This window comes from Macrobrachium nipponense, chromosome 1 (genome assembly GCF_015104395.2).
Source record: "Macrobrachium nipponense isolate FS-2020 chromosome 1, ASM1510439v2, whole genome shotgun sequence".
NCBI lineage: Eukaryota > Metazoa > Arthropoda > Malacostraca > Decapoda > Palaemonidae > Macrobrachium > Macrobrachium nipponense.
The window spans coordinates 200,365,649-200,383,429 of NC_087200.1; positions in this window are offsets into that span (position 1 = coordinate 200,365,649).

Below are 17,781 nucleotides of genomic sequence, written 5' to 3' on the forward strand. Positions count from 1 at the left end.
CATGGATATATATTTATATATACATATTTCGTTATCTTTGCCACCAAGTTAAGGCACAAACACACAGCACTGGATGCGTTGTGTGTGTTATGTTCGTTGAAATGAAAGTTCTTCTGGTCATTCTGAAATGGACAAAACCAGACCCTACTTAAACTAGTTTTTGTTTTCTTTTTTTTAAAAGGGCCTCAGTCAGGGGATACAGTTTGTACCAATTTTTTTTTTGTACTCTGCCAAGAAATTTGTATAAAGAAATTGTAAGAGGAATCCCCCAAATATTTGTAATAAATATTACATTATTTTCAGTCCCTTTCCCCTTATGAAGATCTTTACACTGCAGTATTACGTAGAGGTTAATTGTTTATATATATAATTCACTTCATCTGTAGTCTGTGTATATATATGTATGTATACCTTTGTGTATTCATATACTGTATACACATATATGTCTATAGCTGTTAAGTGTAATCTGTGTGATAATACAATTACAGAGGAATACAGTGCTTTATACATTAAAATTTTAGTATATATATATATATATACTGTACATATATATGTATATATATATATATATATATATTTTTATATATATAATATATATTAAATATATATATATATATATATAGTATATACTAAAACATTCTTGTATTTCATATATTCTATGACAGGGAGTAATACTGAACTAAATAGGCCAATGAGAACCTACCAGATGTTTTATGTAGTATAGATGAGTGTAGTCAAGGCATGGATTTCAAAATTTCATTGTTCTTTTGTACGTTGATGTGTAAGCTTAATCATGATCCTCAGATTACATATTGCAATCATGAGTTGCATTCTCGCCATAATAATGTTAAGTCCTTTTTTGGGGGGGAGTGAGGTTGGGATATTGCCAGCTGTTGTGGTTTGTCTTGATCAGGAAAAAGAAACAATTTTTGGTCTATAAAAGTCTTCTGCAGAAATGACTCTGGTCAAGGTACACGTCCCCAGTGTTAGAAAGAAAATAATTTTGAAACGATACTATTATTTTGCTTGTTGATTTTGGTCTTGACCTGTTTTGTCCTGTCATTGTTCTATTAATTTTAATGTTTATTTCCATATTTTCTTGCACTTGAAGAACTGGACTGCCAACCTTAATAGGACCAGGATCACACTTGAATTTTAAAATTAATGTTATGCTGCTTACGTCCAGTTATTCATGGTATATATGATTGTGACTGTATTAATAGTTACAATTTAATGAAAATTCTTATTGTAAAGGCTTCGGGCAAATTTAATTCTGTTCTTGAAGTTCATTCCTTATACTATAATATTTCTATAAAATAAAGTCTAATAATTTTCTTAACTGGTAACCTATTTTTTATAAAGTCTGCTGAATACAAAGCTGCCTAGTGAATACTACTCCAAAGTCAATGGGATTAATTTACATTAGCACCATACACTAATATAAGTAATTAAATCATATAAAATGTCAGCAATTTCTAATGCCCTTCTTGATGGCTTTATGTTTGCTTCAAATTATGAAAAGCGATTCTATTTTTGGATACACCAAGGCACATTTTTTAAGGTTGTCCATAATTTTGGGGGGAGGAAAACAGATCTAAGGTTTTCAGTTTACTCAGGGTTAACACTTGTGTTGGTTCAAAAGAGTGCTAAGAAGGTGGAATGTCTTTCCTTTTACCCTTTATGTGTTCACTTAACAATATTGCCTTTTACAGTTTTACATATTAGTCACGTTGATATATGGAAAATACCCCCTCAACCCCCAAAAAATTGCTACATTGCTACAAAAGGTTTCTCAACTGATTTTGGTAGGGTTTAGTGTACTTTATAAAATACTAAAAGTTTACCAAAGTAGGACCCCCAGAAAAGTCATTTTTTCAAGATGGCCACCAAATCTTAATGATTATAACTATACAAACTATCAACTCAAATTTGGGGATATTGGTGTCTATTCCTAGGTTTTTAGGGGCAAAGAACACATTAAGATCATAAAAAATATATTATGTAACACAAAAATCCAATATCCTGTAAAAAATTAGAATATTCTAACTGAAATGGCCAAAGACGATCCCAAGATTCAGACTCTGCTGGATCAAGCCAAGGAATTGTACTCATCCCTTCTCAGTGGAGAGATGGCGCTAGGAGATGCTGCTTGTTCTGAAGTTTTAATCCAACTAGAGACAGTAACGAAGAAGAAGAAGAAATCTGAACTTGCTCAGACCTCAAAGACCAGCCAGTTGTGGCTGAATTATCAGCGTAAAGTTGGCATGGCAAGAAAGTTGATCAAGGCAGATCATACTGGGTCTTGGTTGATGCATTTGCAGGCAGTGTCCAATTGCCTAACTGTCTTTGCTGCAGCTGGGCACTTCAATTACCTGTGATCTGCTCAGACGTTTATCGAAAGTTCCTTGATGGTTTTCACGTTGTTCGTAGGAGCAATCAGTGTTGGGCAGGGCTTAGTAGTGATCTTGTCATTGAACAAACGTTGATGAGGTCTCTAAGGAGCACTTGTTGTCTAACTCGTGGCAGTGGGATGACCGAGGACATGTGAAACCTTTGGACCTTATCTGCATCTGTAACATCTGAGTACAAGTGCGATGCAGGATTTCACAGACCTGACCTATACTACAAGTCCACAACACAAAGACTGAACTTAAAAGAGATGCATCTGATCTCAAGAAAATTCAGATAAAGCTTGCAGCCTGCTCACCCTTCACATCTGATTCTACTCTGAGAAACATTGTCAAAGGGATAGTGGCTGGGCCAGATGTACATGCCTTTGAATCGGTTGGGAACGAGATCATTGAAGATATAATCGGAAAGTTGGCATTTACTTGCAAATTCAAGTAGATAGACAGACCCCAAACCCTTGGGAATATCTACTGTGAAGATTGCTCCTGATCGTACCATTGATCCTGCCCTTCTGTTCCAGCGTTTCCTTGTGGTGTCAACGTCAGAAGATCTTTCCCTTGAAGAGGTTTTGACGTATGAACTAAGTCCCTACCCTCCAGCCCTCTTTAAGGCCAGGAACATTCTTTGAAAAGCAGACAAACCTCAGCTTGCTCAGGCAATTCGAGACCATGCTGTGGACTTATCAAGTGAGGCTGTGATGAACTCTATTCCTAAAACAGATTGTTACGTGCTCAATGGTGGCTCTTTGCTCAATCATTTACCGTGAAAGAAAGGCAACTCATATAATTCAATAGCTGAGTCTTATGCAGACTTCATTGTGAGACATTACAGACAAGCGACAATGGTGTTCGATGGCTATTGTATAGATCCCTCCATAAAAGAAAACACACATCAAAGACAAGGAAAAAAACCTGCAACCTATTGTTAGTATCACTGCAGAAACAGTTTTCAGGCAAAAAGGAGGACTTTTTATCTGGTTACAAAAACAAAGCAAACATGATTGCTCTCATCAGCACAGCACTAACTAAAAGGGGATGCAGACGTTGATATCGTTACGGCAACTGTTGAACGATCCTGTCATTGCACCACAACGTTGGTGGGCGAGGATACAGATTTGCTGGTCTTGCTCCTTCATTACTCCAAAAAAGACAATGAGATCACCCACTTCCATTCTGATGCAAACAAGCAGTCAAAAGAACACAAAGTGTATAACATTAACCTGTTGAAAGAAACTTTGGGAGACAATGTGTGCAATGAGTTGCTCTTTGTACATTCCTATTCAGGATGTGATTCAACTTCCAAGATTTTCAGCGTCAGAAAAGTCAGCCTTCTGGAAATTAGTGAAATCTGATCCTGTCATGAAGTCCTGTGCTAGTGCATTCATCCTTCAAAACAAATCTCAAGAGGACATATCAGATCTTGGAGAAGACCTGATTGTTGATCCCTTTGGTGGCAAGTCTAATGATATGCTATCATCACTGCACCATATAATTTTCACCAAGAAAGTGGCAACTGTGGAAGCATTTGTCACTCTTGAATGGCTTCCACTAACATCACCTGCAACAAGATGCAATAGCCAACGTGTGTACTTTCAAATTATGGTATGGATGGGGATGGCAAGTGAAATGAATCCAAATGAATGAGGGTGGAAACAGGAAAATGATGTTAATTCTAATTATGACCCAAAACACAAACTCTTGCAAATTATCCATTGCAACTGTTCGAGGGGATACAAATCCTCTCAATGCAGCAGTAGACACTATGGACTCCCCTGCACTACTGCATGTGGCCCTTGCCAAACTGAAAACTGTGACAATCCAAACAACACTCAAGAGGTCAATACTGAGGAGGAGGATGACACTCAAAACTGAACGCTCTGAAACTTATTCTATGGACAAAGGTGTTTGTGCATTAAATCTTAACTCATGCTGTGTGAATAAAAAATGTAGAATGTGTTAATTTTTTACGGCATTTTGAATTTTTGTTACATAATATATTTTCTATGATCTTAATGTGTTCTTTGCCCCCAAAATCCTAGGGATAGACACCAAGAGCATTAAATTTGAGTTGATAGTTATATAGCTGTGATTATTAAGAGGTTTTGGTGGCCATCTTGGATGCCATATTGAAAAATAATTTTTCCGGGGGTCCTACTTTGGTAAACTTTTAGTATGTTATAAAGTTTACTAAAACCTACCAGAATCAGTTGAGAAACCTTCTGTAGCAATTTTTTTCTGGGTTAAAATGATATTGTTATGATACAATAAAGTTTTGTACATACTTACCTGACAGATGTATACTTAGCTATGGACGACGGAGTCTATAGCTAAGTATATATCTGACAGGGAAGTTGAATATACAAAACTGTATTTTGACCTGACTATAACCATTCTAACTGTCAGGTTATTATGAAAGTTAACATGAGGACATAGCCCCCTTACAACTTCTGTTGTCTCTCCTTTTCTTTCTTCCACATACGAATTTGCATTCACCTCACAATCCAAAAATAGAACAACTGCTGAAGAGGGATTCTAATGACACCATTTCATGGGACTGTGTAACTATATACATTAGTCTTCTTACAAATGAACTAATTTTACTTTTAAATTCAATAACTATAATGTTAATTCAATAGCTACAATGCCCATGAAACTAAGAACAGGTACTGTGGTTTTTATTCAATCTGGGGTGGCAAGATAATTTCATTTGGAACACATTACAATCATGAAATAAGGTTACTTGTGCTTTCGTGTGTAATTGTAAACAGATTGTCTGGCATTGTGGTGTTGTTATTATTCTGCAGCATTTCAACCTGTTCCCTCAGTCAACTGAAGTTGAAAAGTAAGAGGCAGCGTGCAACGCAGTTAGAGCTGGCATCAGAACCTGGTACCCCTTAGCAAGGCTGACTAAAGCTCCTTCCACACGAGGGGCAAATGCACGGCGGGCAGACACTGTTACCAATTTTGCGAGTGGATGGCGATCACGAGTGTGGTCCAGGTCATAGGTTCGCCTGCCTGTGACTACTGCCTGCCTTGTATTATTTGATCTGGTAACACTGTTTAAAAGCGAGAGAATTATGGGCAAATCAGAGTGCCCGTCGTGTCTTTGCCCGTCGTGTGGAAGGGGCTTTAGTAATATCATTCCTACACATCCTATAGGATACTACTATGTACATGTTAGCTTATTGAAACATCTAAATGCTAAGCTCCTTTGTCAAAAGTACTTTAATGTTCATTCAATTTTCTTTCTAATAGCTGAGGGACCAACCTTGAACAGAGGCCAAAATGGAAAGAACAGAGACATTCTCCATTTTATAAGAGAGGGCCAGATTGATGTGCCAAAGTGAAGAAGTATAAAGTGAATCAATCATTGGTATTAGAACTCAGGTTTATGTCGGGACTAACCATGGGCAAAATAATGTAATCATAGATTCGTTTGTCGTTGGGATAAATCTGCCATTTCGCCTTTTAAATGGCAACATTCAGGTCAGTATATTTTATATAAATAGAAAAATGATATCCACCATCAGGTAACAAGTTGAAAAGGAAATGTTTTCCCCCTTCTGACCATGCAGCTAAGATTTAAATAAGGTTTTTATATTGATGTGCTTGTAGTTAAGATATGCTCATGCTCTCTCTCTCTCTCTCTCTCTCTCTCTCTCTCTCTCTCTCTCTCTCTCTCTCTCTCAACAGCCATTTTTCAGTCATTTTCTTTGTTTGTGGAATTATGTCATGTATTTAATTGTGTGTATATCAATTAAATGGATCATAAGAGCCTTTGTTTCTTTAACCACAGTTAATTAAACTAATTTGTCTATTTTCTAGTTCAATGGCTGATAAGAAAAATCAACCTTCAGAAAGTACCATAACTCTTAAGACTACGTTCAAAAGACATTCTTAGGAGGGAGTCAGACACTCACGTTAATGACTTATAGTTTCACCCCAGTCCTTGTTTAATGGCACTAGGTGAACATCATCAGTCCAGTAAATGTAGCTTGGGTGACCCGGGGTTAAATCCTAAATAAAATTGTGTTTTACCACCAGACCCTGAAATGACATTTTTGTATTAGAAATCAAACACAAAAAGAATATGTGTAATTAAACCTATCAACTGGAGGTCTACCTTGTGTATTTGATGAAACCCATTATGAGCACGAAATGATCTGTATTCCCTATTAACTAAACTACAATGACAGCAATGAAATAAATTATTAAAAGTTTTCATGTTCAATAATGTATTCAACAGTAAACTTAACATTGTAAATCTTATGTATATGTCAAAGGAAAATTCCATCTGGGCATCAGTTTTCCAGAGACTAATACAAAGATCTAAAATAAGAAATTCAGTTTTAATCCAACAATTTAGGATACGACTCAGTTGCTGAAGGTCTAAGCAGATAACAAAACTGAAACTGAGAAGATTATTAAAAGAATAAAAACACTTCAAGACAAACAGGTCTCTTAAAATCTTAAAAAGATTTTCCCAGCATGTCAATTTTTATCAAACTAAAGAAGAGATGGAGTAGAAGTGTTTCTCACGATTGAATCTGCAGTGAAGACTAATGCCTGCAATTTTAAATAAGTTGTAGCTAGATTGAGAAATACGTACTGTCAATGAAAATATCTGGATGGAAGGTGAGCCAATGTCCTAGACTTACTAAGAAACATGGCTTGAATTCACTTTAACTCCTGTTTCATTTAAACCATGCTGTAAGTGTTGAAAACTCTATCTTAAAAGAATCTGAAACCAATAGTCTACCATCAGATGGTACCATCTGCTCAAGAAACCATCTTGTTTTTTTTATCAAACCAAAAACGTGTGTAAATACCTTGTTGTGGGCTAAGCACAGTACCCTGAGGAATATCAAACATTACATTCCTGTGGTCACTATACTAGTCTATATAGTTCCCTTTGATAACTGTTCTCTGCAATCTGTAATCTGTAGGAATTTAAGTATGAAGGGACTGGAGCTAGTTTTAGGTCATTAAATACTGTGAAAGAAAGTTAAGTGGTGTGTCTAAAACTTTCATTCCACATATATGAAAGAAAGTTAAGTGGGGTGTCTAAAACTTTCATTCCACATATATGTAGTTCCTTGCTGGACGAGTGGTTTTCGTGCTCGGCTGCCAATCCGGTGTTCCAAAGTTCGAATCCCGGCTCAGCCAACGCGGAATCAGGGGAATTTATTTCTGGTGATAGAAATTCATTTCTCAATATAGTGTGGTTCCGATCCCACAATAAGCTGTAGGTCCCGTTGCTAGGTGACCAATTGGTTCCTAGCCACGTAAAAATATCTAATCCTTTGGGCCAGCACTAGGAGAGCTGTTCATCAGCTCAGTGGTCTGGTAAAACTAAAATATACTTAACTTTTCCACATATTAAGTGACTGAAATAAATTTGATTTAATGGTGACAAGGCAGAAAAGATCTGTGAAATTATATATTTACTGGTAGTAGTAGTGATAAGCAGGAACTGCTTGCTACTTCTAAAAATATGAATTTATGAAGATCTATACATGTATGTTAGAATCATCTGATGGCTACTTTACTTACACAAACACCTCAACATTTATTCACTAATATCTTCCATGGATCAAACTCATGATTTTTAGGGTAAGAGTTACTGATCCTTCTAATAAAAAAAGGGTTTCTTTGGCTTCTACTCATATATTAGTGCAGTAATTTCAAGTTCTATGGCAGAATTAATTTTCTTGTTGGACTGTTTAGTACGTTTAATATTACATATATTGTTTCCTAGATTAATTTGTAAAATTCCAAGGTAATAATAATGACTGGTCTTCCCTTAATGCAAAAGCATTTAACATTATATCTATGACTGTTTATTCTTTCCCAGACCACTAAATATAATCAAAGCTCAAGAATGTTTATCATTCCTTGAATTAAAATTATGACGTCACATGTAAACAAACCAATATTAAAGCAAAACAAAGGACCTCTCAAAGTGACTTCCAACACGTGAATGCCATCGATAGGGGCAGGACTGAATTGGGTAAACAATTTAAGTGAGATGGTCATTGGTATTCATGGAATAACAAAGCAGGTACTTCACGCAATTTTTTTTTTTCTTGCTTTCTTTTTAGCATTCTTGTCCAAAGGTGACTGAAAATATTGATAAAAAATTTAATCAAATACATCCTACCCTGGACCTACAGTATTGAAAAATTTATCAAATGTGTCGTTTTCCTCATTCTTTTTATCTCCTGAGAAATATCTTCCACACCATTTCTAAACCTGTATCTTTTATCCTACAATCCATTCACTCATTTACATTGCTCTCTACCTTCAAATTCCTAGTAGAACTTCTTGTTCTCCTTGAAGCTTTGAGTCATGTTTTCTCCCTTGTTATTACTGTCTTCCTTTCCCCCTTTCACCTTCTCATTTCCTCTCCTAATCACTCACCGGTTTTACTCCCTCTTCCCACTTTCCTGAACAAGCCAATATCCCTGCTAACTTTATAACCCCATCCTGGAATTTTACTTACTCTTCAAATTCTGTCTTTAACCCTGGTCCATTTTTTCATCCATTTCCTCATTATTTGTTCTCTGTACTTCCTCCTTCTGAAACTCATTTGTCTTGATGGCTACATCATCACAACTTCCTCTCCTAAACATTCTTCTATCTTATCTATTACTTCAACCAAATACATAACGACCAGATATAGTACTTCCAGCCACTCCTCACCATTACATCCATCAACTTGCTTTCCAGTCTATTTTGAACAAATACATAATCTAGCAAATTTTTTTCTGAAATGTATTTGTAAATATTTCAGTTCTGAACCATGTAATAGCCACAACAACCTCTTAACTTAAATGTACATGTTTCCAATAAAGAAGCCGCTTGTGAAAAATGTTTCCAAAAGACTATCTCCATTTCCATTTACTCCTTGAACTCCATACTTGCCAACAATACCACCTCTTCCTCTGTCAACTACCTTGTAGCATTTACATCACACAGCACAACCACCCTATCATACCCTATTATGTTCTCTTTTATGATAATGTAAATTTTACACAATAATTACCAAGTAACTATACATATAGCTATAAGTTTCTAACTTTTGCAGCAGCTTAAATTTGAAATTCGTGTGGTAGCAATTGTTTTGTTTTTGGTATAGGTAACTGGCCCAGCCCACTTTCGGGAAGCCTAGGTACAACACAGCTAAAGAGCTCAATTTGTTTGTGCCCTTTGTCCTTGTGAAGGGAAGAGGACGGGCTCCAACCATGTATGTAGTTACTTATTTGCAAGATCCAGGCCTCTATGTTGGAACACTGAGCTGAGCATTGACCTGTAGCCCTTAATCATAGACGTAGACAATCCTTTAGAAGTTATCAGAGTTGAGACTTTATCCCTTCTGCACCAAGTGCAGAAAACTGACCACTTGTACTGGTAGACATCTGCAGAGTACTGACCTTGGGATCTTGCGATAGAATCTGTAACTGCCTTCGAAAATCCTTTAGCTCTGAGCAAATTCATGACAGTTTGAAGGCGGTCAGAGCTAGATTTGACAGTCTGTGATGATACCATCTGAGGGGCGGCTATCTGTGAAAACTGGTTCTTTTAGGGAGCAGTCTCGGAAAATCGCTGAGGAGTTCTAGAAGTTCCGGGAACCACTCTTCATGGCCAGAAGGGAGCTATCAGTATCATTGATACATTCTTGTGAGATCTGAATTTGATCAGGATATCTCACTATCCCGAACGGAGGGAAGGCGTACAGATGAGTGATGGACCAATCGCGTAGCATGGCATCTGTTGCCCGTGCCTCAATTGGTCTGCTAGGACGTTAATTCGTCCCTGAACGAACCTTGTTACAATGGAGATTTGATTCTGCTTCACCCAAACAAGAAAGTCTCTCACTGTCTAGCATAGAGAGAAGGAACAAGTTCCCCCTGGTTTGGTGATGTATGAAAGAAATCGTGTTGTCGGAGTACCCTGCAACAGTTCTCCCCGCTACTTCTGGGGCAAAAACCTAAAGCCCGAAATGAACTGCTTTCAACTCTTTAACATTATTGTGGTCTCTCAAATGTTCTCCCAACCACTTCCCTGATACTTCCTTGTTCTCCAAAGGAGCTCCCCATCCTACGTCCGACACATCAGAGTAGAAGCTGAGGTCTGGGTTCTGAAATAACAGCGGCTTTTCTTCCAACAACCTGTCTTCTGACTTCCACCAAAGCAGGTGTTGTTTGATCTACAGAGAAACAGGAATGATGAATGAGTTAGGATATATTTCCTGTCCCAGTTGGCCTTGAGGTAGAATTGCAGAACTCTCATGTGAAGTCTTCCGAGTGAAACAAACTGCTCTATGGAATTGAACATTCCGAGCAGACTCATCCATTTGTTTGCTGTGCATGAGCAAAGAGACAGGAACTCATCTATTGTCTTGAGGCAAGATTCCACTCTCTTGGATTTTGAAAAAGCCCGAAAAACTTGAGAGTTCTGCGTCATCTCCAAATATATTATCATATGACACGGGACTGGCTGGGACCTCTTCAAGTTTATTATTCTTGGGCTAAATGAAGTCTTGTGAAGGTCCTCCGTGCAGTGGTCCTTTGATGCTGATCGAAGGAGCCAATCGTCCAAATACTACAGGACGATGTTGATCCCCACCAGATGAAGCTAACCTGTTAGGGGAGCTAGAACGTGCATGAAGACTTGGGAGGAAGTCAACAGTCCAAAGCAGAGAGCTCAGAACTGGACGACTCAGTCCTGGAACACATACCTTAGATATTTCCTTGATGAAGGATGAATGGGGACATGGAAATATGCATCTTGCATATCTAACAACACCATCCAGTCCCCCTGACGAATGGATGCCAGAATGGAATGGTTGGTTTCCACTCTGAATTTTGTTGTCTGAATAAATTCAGAGCGCTCACGTCCAGGACCAGTCTCCATCCTCCTGATGCCTTTGGTACTATGAACAGGTGATAGTAGAACCCCTCCAATGACTCGTCTTCTGCAAGTTCTATTTTCATAAATGGTCTCGATATCGCCTGAGTAATGGGACACAAACACTGACTTGCGTTTCAAATATGTCGCTTGAATTATCGACGCCAGAGAGATATTACATTTACAAGAGAGAGAAGTAGCGACAGCTCTCACTTCTTGAGCTTTAACTTTCACAGTCTTAAGGTTGGAATCATTAATCTGTGAGTGAGCTTCCACTATGAGGTACCTCAGAAAAAATGCCAAAGAGTTTTTGGAAAGGGGCAGTGTAGGGATTTTAACTGAAGATTCTTGGCTGTGGCAACAAGGTCCAATACCAGTTTGCTCCAAAACTTCCAAAGGTCAAGACATACTAGAGGATCTAGTTCGTCTACCAACACATTGAATTTGCCTTGAATATACCTCATGAAAATCGATGTACAATTCTGATGTACCCATAAGAGCAGGGCTCTTGCTCTCTCAAACAGAGTGAACAAGTGGGTACCCCCCATGTTTTCTTATATAGGACAGACCTGTTGTGTTGTCTGAGTGGAATGTTATTACTTTGTTGTTGACCTCTGTAGAAAAGGCTTTCAATCCCCAGTGGATGGCTATTAACGCCTTTACATTTATGTTCCAGCTCTTTTGTTCCGCAGTCCAAACTCCTGAGACTTCCTCGTCTCCCAGGAGAGCTCCCCAATCTAGGTCTGAGGCATATGAATAAAACACTAGGCCTGGTCTCAGAAGAAAGAGAGATTTCCCTTCCTAAAGTCTTGCTCTTGAATTCTACCATTATTTCTGCTGTTACTGGGAACACAAAGGAATCGGGGTGCTTCTTCCAATTCCAGTTGATTCTGAGGAAAATTTGCAGGTTTCTCATGAGCAACCAACCCCGAGTTACAAACTGATTGATGGATGAAAGAGTTCCCAGAAGGCTCTCCAATCCTTTGATGAGCAAGACTGAAGGGAGAGAAAAGCCTAAAAAGCTAGAGGGTTTATCCTCCTCCCCAAATATAGTATTAGAAGGGACTAATTGAGATTTCTCTAAATTTATTAGAAGATCCAGTTCCCAAGCTGTCAGGGTTATCTGCAGGTCCTCCATACATTTCAACCTTGTCTGAGGGCAAACAAGTCAGTCATCGAGGTAGAGAGAGATCTTCACTACTATTAGGGGCTACAATCTGGGTAAAAACCTGGAGGTGTGTGGAAAGGTCGAAGCACAGAGCCCTGAACTGGTAAATTCTGTTCTGGAAAACGAATCTAAGAAACTTTCTCGATTCTGGGTGAATAGGTATAAGGAAGTGCGCGTCCTCCATATCGATCGAGATCATCCAATCTTCTTGACAAATTGAGGACAATACCGTCTGATTCTTTTCCATTTTGAACTTGGTCTTTGACACAAACAAGTTCAAGGAGCTCACATCCAGAACTGGTCTCCAGCACCCCCCCAAGGCCTTGGGGACCACGAAAAGACGGTTGTAAAAAGCTATTGAGTGGGGATCCTCTACTACTTCTATAGCCATCTTTTCTAACAGGGATGTCACTTCTTTGGCGAGAGCCAAGAATTTCTCTGAGTTGGCAGAATAAGCTGTCAAACTTAATGGAGAGCTGGCTAAGGGAAGGTTTCAAAAGAAGGAAATGGTGTGCCCTTGTTTGAGAACCTTCATGACCCATGGTTCTGCCCCTCTCACTTCCCAACTCCTCCAAAACTGAAGGAGCCTTACTCCTACTGGAGTACGGAGGACTCGCTTATTTCTTGAAAGAAGATTTATTTGTAGCTGACTTCTTGGTTGCTCAAGGATTAAAGCAGACATTCCCTCGAGTTCTGGAGAAACCTCTCGACTTATCTCTGCCACAAAAGGGCTAATATTGAGTGGCATACGAAGAAGAGGCATGAACATACCTGGCGGTCGTCTCCCTAGGTCATTTAGCAGACTGTACTAAAAGATCTTGAGTGGATTTCTTCTGAAGATCAGAACTCTGCAGAACTGCGGTCTGAGGAAACAGGTGCTTATTATTAAGCAGTGAAAAGAGGAGCGGATCTCTGAGAACAGGTCACTCCTTTGGTAGTTAGGGAGCACCAAACTTCCCTCTTCTTGAGGATGCCTAAGGTGAATAGGGATCCTAATTCAAGAGACCCATCTGTAATGCCCTTATCAAGGCAAGATATAACTAGTACAAGCAAGTCTGATACTGAGTCCTCCGAGATGGCAGCACACTCCTTAATCTTGCTCTACTGCTCCTACAGACCAGACCAGAAAGCTCATTTCAAAAACATGGAAAATGTTTTTCAGATGATCCAGTTCTGAAGTCAAAAACATAATTTTGGCTGAGTTGAAGGCTGACCTCCTGGAGGAGTCAATAATACCAGAGAAGTCCCCCTGAGAGGAGGCAGAAACTCCCAGGGTAAGCACTTCCCCTGACATGTACAAACAATGCCTCCTAGTTGACAGCTTTGAAGGAGGGGAAACAAAAATTGACTTCCCCTTGCTCTCTCCTCTACAAGAGCCTCAAGTCCATTTCTTTCAAGGCCTTCTTAGCTGATGCGAAAAATGATATTGTTATGATACAATAAAGTTTCATACATACTTACCTGGCAGATATATACTTAGCTGGGACGACGGAGTCTTAGCTAAGCATATATCTGACAGGTAAGTTGATTGCATGAAAATACTAACTTCGGAAGCTTAGCCGCACTCTACCTGGTTATCCATCTAGTAAATAGAAGCTGGGGGAAGCTGGAGCTGCTGACAAAAAGAAATGAGGGAAATTTGCTAGCAAATATCAAAGCAAAGATCCTGTAGGAAGATTATCCTTATCCACTCACTCTTCTTCTTCTTCTTCTTCTTCTTCTTCTTCCGAGGAGACAGGAGACAAGTTGGAAGGGGGTTGAGCAGGTGCTGCAGTTTTTTTAAACAACCCCAAAATACTATCAAGTTTCCACTGGATATCCACCATTGAAGGATCAACAGAAGAGGAAGTTTGAAGTCCTGAAGGATGTACAGACACTGCAGGAGTTGCAAGTCCTGGCAACTGAGGTGCACGAGAAAGACTCACTGAAGAAGGATGATGTGCCAACAGGAGCTGAGGTGGAGGTGGCCAATGGGAGCTGTGGTGCTCATGGGCGCTCGGGTGCTAATGGAGACTCGGACGCCAAAGGGAGCTCTTGCAGTAGTGAGTGCTTTATCGATGATGGGAACTGTCGACAACAGGCGCTCACAAAACAGTTCAACTGAAGAAGGTATATGCGCTGATGGGTGCTTTGAAGTCTCTGGGAGATTAGAAGCCAACAAATACAAAGGCACCGACAGACGGTCAGGTGCACGGTGCTTCTTAAGTCTAGAAGAACTTTCAGCAGGCACTGGATAATCTGACACTGATACAGGAGCCCATTCTGGGGCAGACATAAACACATTACTCTGAGCCTCTACAGACTTGAAACAGAGTGTATGGCTGACGAGTGAGGAGCAGGAGGGGTACTAAGCGCCAACGTATGCTCAGATACATTCCTCAGAGTAGGAACACCCACTGTTATGCCACTTAATCATTCTAAAGAAGATTTTCTAAAGGAGGGAGAATGTCTTCCGGAACAGACTGTCCTTCCCCCACAGGAACATCATGGGAAAAACACTCGGGACTGTCCCAGAAACTACATGACGGGCATTGCTCAGAAGGAAGATCACAAGCCTTCTTGGAAGGCACAGGAGAAAGCGAATCCTTCCTCAACAGATGAGATTCATCTGCACAGTGCAACTGGTGCTTGAGCGTTGATTCCTCTGAGCGATACACACTCGAGGAAAGACAAGACACTACCTTAGAGACGCCTTTCCAGCGGCGCTCTGTCGATACCTGGGATACTATGGCAGAATCAACTGAGGGAGCAATTACCTGTGGGCAGACCCCACTGACCTCCCTTGGGCTACCAGTATGACTCCTCACAGGTTTAGGGGAGTATGACAGGGACCTTTGCCAAGGAGATTAAAGAGGATGAGCAGCCACCTCCTCCACTGCACTAGCACTTGCAAAAACACTTTCATCAATTTTACCTACCTTGCCCATGAGAACTTTGACTGTTCCATGGCCTGTAACATCATAGAAAATTTCTAATCTACCTGCAATTGAAGGCTGGCAATGGGATCAGCCTGCGAGGGTCTGGGTTAGCTACACAACATGTTGAGCAGCCACCACGGGTCCCAAGGAAAAAGTGTCCAAGGACCTGTGGGCAATATCCCGAAGGTAGAAGGAGGTGAGGGTGGTCTGGTTGGCCCAGACCCCTGCCTTCAGGACCTGCGCCACGGAGAAGTTCTAGCAGAACGCAAGGGAAGGACCAATGCTCCTGACTTCGTGGGCTCTCGGACGGAGCATACGGATGTCGTCACTACCATCAGCCTTGTACGCCCTCCTGATCACCTCACGTAGCCAGAAAGAAAGCGTGTTCTTGGAAACTTCTTTCTTGGTCACCCCGGCACTAACGAAGAGGCGTCGACACTCAGGCCTGAGGTGTCGAGTTCTCTTCAGATAGCATCATAGCGCCCTCACAGGACAAAGCAGCATCTCATCCAAATCATTGTTGGTGAAGTCCATTAGGGAAGGGATTGTGAAAGACTCGAACCTGTCGTCAGGGATCGACAGATTCTGAGTCTTAGCAACGAAGTTCGGGACGAGGTCGAGCGTCACAGATCCCCATCCCCTGGAATGTTTCACATTGAAGGACAGACCATGAAGTTCCCCTACTCTCTTCACCGATGCCAGGGCCAGCAAGAAGAGGGTCTTGAGGGTTGGATCCCTGTCTGACGACTCTCGGAGTGGCTCGAAGAGTCATCGAGTCAAACTCCTAAGAACGAGAGTCACATCCCACTCAGGGGGCCTGAGTTCCCTGGGTGGGCAAGACCTTTCAAAGCTCCTCATTAGCAAGGAGATCTCGAACGAGTTCGAGATGTCCAATCCCCTCAGTTTCAGGACTAGTGCCAGGGCGGCTCTATATCCTTTGACTGTGGGGACCGAGAGGAGCTTCTCTCGGCGAAGAAATACGAGGAAATCCGTTACCTGCTGAAGAGTGGCTCTGAGAGGATATAGACCCCGTCTACGACACCAACCACAGAAGACGGCCCACTTCCCCTGGTACACAGCTGCAGAGGACTGTCTGACGTTTCCAGTCATCTCTGTTGCTGCGCTACGAGAAAAGCCTCTCGTTCACAAGAGATGGTGGATAACATCCAGCCGTGAACATGTAGATACTGGACTCCTCGGTGGTACCGTTCTACGTGTGGCTGGGCGAGAAGGTTGTGCCAATGGGGAATCTCTCTCGGTGCTTCTGCAAGCAGAGCCAGCAGGTCCGGATACCAAATGGGGAGCCACCAGGATCGTCCTGAGATTCGGGGTGGCCAGCACTCGACTGATCACCTTGCAAATCAGGCTGAACGGGGGAAAGGAGTAGACAAAGAGGTTGTCCCACGGGTGTTGGAGAGCGTCCTCTGCAGCTGCCCATGGGTCCGGCACGGCTGAAAAGAAAACCTGAAGTTTTCTGTTGTGCCGGATGGCGAACAGATCCACGACTGGACGCCCCCATAGGTCGAAGAGCCTTTCCGCCACGTCCTGGTGTAGGGACCATTCAGTCCCTATCACCTGATCCCGACAGCTGAGCATGTCTGCTACTACATTCCTCTTGCCTGGAATGTAGCGGGCTGACAGCTCTATTGAGTGAGCCACGGCCCACTCGTGCACCTGCAAAGTCAACTGGTGCAACGGGAGAGACACTAGGCCCCCCTGTTTGTTGACGTATGCCACTACTGTGGTGTTGTCGCACATCAACACCACCGAGTGTCCCATGAAGCGGTCCCGGAACTCTTGGAGAGCGAGGAACGCTGCCTTGAGTTCCAGGACATTGATGTGAAGGTGCTTGTCGTGATGGTCCCACACTCCTGCAGTCAGCAACTCCTCCAGGTGTGCGCCCCATCCCTCGTTTGATGCATCTGAGAACAGCAGCATCTCCGGGGGGGAGTGCAGAAAGGCACTCCTCTTAAGAGGTTCCTGTCGTCCAGCCACCAGGCTAGGTCCTGCCTCACCTCCTCCGTGAGGGACACGGGGAAGTATGGTGGATCCTCTGCCTGTGACCAACTCTCCTTTAGTCTCCACTGGAGAGACCGCAGGTGAAGATGCCCGTGAGGGACTAGCTTCTCGAGTGACGACAGGTGGCCGATCACGACTTGCCATTGCTGAGCTGCCTGTTCTTGCCGAAACAGGAACCGGTCGGCTGCCTCCCTGAATCTGCTGATCCGCGAGTCTGCGGGGAAGACTCGCCCTGCTACCGTGTCGATCAGCATACCCAGGTACTTCATCCTCTGCTTGGGTTCAAGATCAGACTTCTCGAAGTTCACCACGATCTTCAGATCGTGGCAGAACTCCAGCAGTCAATCCCTGTCCCGTA